Source organism: Coregonus lavaretus, assembly GCF_964263955.1.
Source record: "Coregonus lavaretus genome assembly, contig: HAP1_SCAFFOLD_4076, whole genome shotgun sequence".
NCBI lineage: Eukaryota > Metazoa > Chordata > Actinopteri > Salmoniformes > Salmonidae > Coregonus > Coregonus lavaretus.
The window spans coordinates 12,501-17,268 of record NW_028166444.1 but is presented as its reverse complement, the minus strand read 5'-3'; the positions used below and the strand labels follow the sequence as shown (position 1 = coordinate 17,268).

The window sequence follows — 4,768 nt, the reverse complement described above, 5'->3', positions numbered from 1 at the left end:
GGCTAAGTGCTTGTGATAAAACTTAATCCACAGCTATTTTTTAAGAAGCTATTGATCCTCTGTAGTTAAATTATGCTCTCTGGTGTAGTATTTAGACAGTAGCATATAACTTTTGGGGAAATAATTTTTATGAGTCTAATTTTGGCAAAATTATTGCACTCCTACTTCCTGTGGCTAAGAGTTTCCTCTATAAAAGTATGCTGGACTACCTTGGTCTTCAGTGCAGTAAGAACTAAAGATATGGGAAATCAGCCATTAACTGATCATAAACCAAATGTTATAACGTTTGTGTGTGTGGCTCAAAGCTCATTTCTCGTATTGGTTATTAGTGCATTCATCGTGTAGCAAGTGGAGTTACTGGTTTCGAAGCATATAAAAAAAGCTTTGTTTATTGAGTTTGCCCCACCAATATAGTCATGTTAAAATCACCACGGTCCATACAAAATGCCTAAGATTCAAAGGGTGCTGGCTGGCTTGTAGCTTCACAACTTCATATGAGTTTCTTTGCAGTGTTTTTCTCACAATTTTCTCTGATTTCAAAAGGTTGAAAGGGACTCAAAGATCCAGAACCTGTTGCTTGCTCGATACATTCCAACCAAATCATGCGGAAGGGTGTTGTAAAGTGTGATGTGTACGTCAATCAAACGGTAAACTCTACTGTCAGGGCTTTTATTGGTGTGTCCTTAAATTGTGGGCGGAGACACGACCCTATAAATAGGAGTGAGCCCCTGACGCTGTAAGACATTTTACAGTAGGGGAGAGAGGAGATACAAGTGAGTGGAAGTAGGTATACATATATCTATATCTATATCTGTTGCAAACTCAACGGAGTCTGACTCAACTTCTTTTTAACAGTTAATGATATGCGCGCGATTATCATCATCTGATTAGCTAAGAAAATTCGGTAGCTACCTAACTAACTAGTTGTTTGTTTAGTTAACAAAACGATTTAGTTAGGTAGCCGCCCTGAAGATAAATCACGACAATATAATAATGATTTGAATCGAGTAGTCTACTTTTCACAAATCAACAGTTGTCAGGAAAGCAAAAAAAAAACTGCCTTTCGTTCTCGGAAAAAAACCTATTTAAAATGGACTAACGTTGGGAAAGTGTAGGCTACTTTGTGTCCTGCATTCGGGGGATATGCTACAAAGTTTCCATTTAATTAAAACTGAACTTGACCAAAATAATGTCGACACTCTACTCACTCTTTTCTACAGGCGAAAACAAAACCCTCCCGAACATGAGTAAGGACACAGAGGTCGATATGAAGGATGTTGAGTTGAACGAGTTGGACCAGGAGAAGTTACCGATGACCGGCGACGGACCGGGGGCTGAGAAGAATGGGAGCGTGAAGCTGAAGGTACCGGAGGAGGATGTTAAGTTTACCGGGCTGTCGAAGGAAGAGCTCATGAAAGTCGCTGGCACACCCGGGTTGGTTATTGTTGGCTACTACTTAACTGTACAACTAACTACTTAAGTTAAACATAATGTTGCTTGAAATCAATTTGCTGATTTGAATTGCTGAATATGTTATGTGTATTGTATACTGAACAAAAATATAAACGCAACAATTTATTAGGCAGTAATCTATTCGATTTCACATGACTGGGCAGGGGCACAGCCATGGGTGGGCCTGGGAGGGCATAGGCCCACCCACTTGGGAGACAGGATCACCGACTGGGGAGCCAGGCCCTGCCAATCAGAATGAGTTTTTCACCACAAAAGGGCTTCATTACAGACAGAAATACTCCACAGCTCATGAAAAATGGGACCAGCACTTTACATGATGCGTTTGTATTTTTTGTTCAGTATACAATTGAAACTTATTTCACCCTCTCTCTCCCCTCTCCCTCTCCTCCCCCTCTCTCTCCCCTCCAGGTGGGTGAGGACTCGCTGGGTGCTCCTGGCGCTGTTCTGGCTGGGCTGGGTGGGGATGCTGGCTGGGGCCATAGTGATCATCGTCCAGGCCCCCAGGTGTAAACCCATACCTGAGATGAACTGGTGGAATCAGGGTCCTCTCTATCAGATATCTGACCTGGGCGCCTTCAATCAAGACAAGGGAATTAAAGGTGAGGGTATTGATAAGGCGATAGGACACCATTAGCTTCAGGAATATCTACTAAGATAAAACAGGACCTCGTACACACATCCTTATGGGTAATGTAGTAGATCATACTGGTGGAACCGGGGGTCCTCTCTACCACGTCTCTGACCTGGACGTCTTCAACCACCACAAGAGAGTCAAATTAAAGGGAAGGAACAGCGGCTTCTAGCAACCGACATGATTTAGAATGTCATGTCATGAGTATAACGTGAACAGCCTGCTTGGTCCCAAATAAGTGAAAACAGACTTGAGTCTGGTTTGCCTTGTGGTTCTAATTTGGCCAGTTTGGCAGGGGCTGAGTGTCTTGTGACCATCTCATACCTCCAGACGGCCCAGGGACCGGTTTCCCAAAAGCATCTAAAGGCTAAGTTCATCGTTAGAACCTTCGTAGGAGCATCGTTAAATCTCCGAGCTGTTTCCCCAAAACCATCGTTACTAAAGTTGCACTTGAAAACTCCGGTTATTTATCGACTGCCTCAGACCGCTGGTGTAACAGCCAAGTGTGTAGTTGGGTGTGTTTATTCTACTTAATACACAGAAGATCTCTGCTAAACATAGAATCAAGATGTGTATTTGTCTCTCTGACTGCTGATAACTTCAAAATGAAGTTGACTACAAATGCAAAGTTGCAAGTGTTTTTTGTGTGCAATTGTTACAAACAAGGGAAGGATAAAACAATATGTTTGAAATGAAAACCGAGATGACTGCATTCAGATACATAGCCTATCTACAGTATAGGCTGCATAGGCCTATGTTATGTTCATTCAATTGAGTTTTATTTAGCTATGTGGCGGCCGTCTATCATGTTTGCCTCGATGTCACGACGTGTAGCCTAATGTGTGCAATGATTGACCAAATCTTGATCTAGTGCATTATTACAGGGCGATCTCTCTCTAGGTAGCTGATCTGTCGTCAGTATTGTGGAAATAATTCTAATGTTAAGGAAAGATTTGAATGGAGAGAGCTGACCCCAGAGCAGCGATATCTCTGCGTGGTGTCTTGGGGAAAACCGCACGTTACATTCTCGGTCCGTTGTAAGAAAGATGCGTTGTTAAAACGCTGGTAGGCCTAGATTCCATCGCTATGGGGGAAAACCAGGCCCTGGTCTCCAGGCTATAGACTGCTGACTTGGCTAACAGCTATCTGTCTCAGATTGGTTTAAAGGACTCTCTTCCCCTTTTCTGATAGAACACACATGACTAGTGGTAGTCATTTAGCCGTTTTTTTAGGACAGACTAGGCTGCGCTTTCTCTTTGATAAACCCCCAAAATAGGTTCTGTCTACTTGTTTCAATTTTCAATGAGACATTTTCCCCACATTTCTCCCATTATGTTAAACAGAATCTCCCCACATTTCTCCCATTATGTTAAACAGAAAAGAGAAACCAGTTTCCCATCCTGATGTTTTGGCTAACAGTAAACTGATTGGAGACTCAGAGACAGTTCTTCCCTTTTTCTGTACACGTACGCAATGTGACTAGTCTTTTTGTTGTCAGTTTTCCCCTCACGCACGGACTGAAGGAAAGATATTCAGCATACACTTCCCCTTTTCTATCCCTGTTATCTCACGTCTCTGTCCTCTCTCACCACCCCCCGACCCTCTCCCTTTCCCCTTCACCTTTCTGTCATTCACCCCCTCTCTCTCTCTCTCTCTCTCTCTGTCCCCCTCTCTCTCTCTCTCCCTCCTCTCTGTCCACCTCCCCTCTCTCTCTCTCTCTCTCTGTCCCCCTTTCCTCTCTCTCTCTCTCTCTCTCTCTGTCTCTCTCTCCCCCCTCCCCTCTCTCTCTCTCTCTCTCTCTCTCTCTCTGTCTCTCTCTCCCCCTCCCCTCTCTCTCTCTCTCTCTCTCTCTCTCTCTCTCTCTCTCTCTCTCTCTCTCCCTCCTCTCTGTCCCCCTCTCTCTCTCTCTCTCTCTCTATTTCTCTCTCTCTCTGTCTCGCTCTCTCTATTCCTCTCTCTCTGTCTCTCTCTCCCCCTCCTCTCTCTCTCTCTCTCTCTCTCCCTCCTCTCTGTCCCCCTCTCTCTCTCTCTATTTCTCTCTCTCTCTGTCTCGCTCTCTCTATTCCTCTCTCTCTCTCGCTCTCTCTCTGTCTCTCTATTTCTCTCTCTCTCTGTCTCTCTCTCTATATATTTCTCTCTGTCTCTCTCTCTCTCTCTCTCTCTCTCTGTCTCTCTGTCTCTGTCCTCTCTCTCTCTGTCTCTCTCTCTCTCTCTCTCTCTCTCTCTCTCTCTCTCTCTCTCTCTTTCTCTCTCTCTCTCTCTCTCTCTCTCTCTCTCTCTATCTCCTCATCTCTCTCTCTCTCTCTCTCTCTCTCTCTCTCTCTCTCTCTCTCCAGGTGTTGTGGAGGTACTAGACAGTCTGAACCAGTTGAAGGTGAAGGGCCTGGTTCTGGGGCCTCTCCACACTGTACAGAAGGACCAGGCAGACACACTAGACCTTGTCTCCATGAACCCTGTTGTAGGAACGGACCAGGACCTGCTGATCCTGCTGGAAAAGGCACACAAGAAGGGTGAGTGATCTGTTTGTCCCATTGGGCTGACTGAAGACTGTTGATGTCCATTAATACTGTCTGGTCTGACTCTCTGCTCATCCTATTCCAGCTGACAATAGAGAATATTATAGTGTAGAATCACAATGGATCTTGGGTCTGAATAAAGCCTTAA

At 44.6% G+C, this 4,768-nt stretch overlaps 1 pseudogene across 1 annotated transcript in view; it reads left to right on the top strand.

The window, feature by feature from the left end:
* Nucleotides 1-742: 742 nt before the first annotated feature.
* The window catches only part of LOC311114695 (amino acid transporter heavy chain SLC3A2-like), an 8,876-nt pseudogene continuing 4,850 nt past the window's right edge, over nucleotides 743-4,768 (top strand). The window contains exons 1-4 of the transcript XR_014615226.1: nucleotides 743-783; nucleotides 1,221-1,434; nucleotides 1,882-2,072; nucleotides 4,441-4,614. The product of XR_014615226.1 is annotated as an amino acid transporter heavy chain SLC3A2-like (transcript). The remainder of the gene's footprint in view (nucleotides 784-1,220; nucleotides 1,435-1,881; nucleotides 2,073-4,440; nucleotides 4,615-4,768) is intronic.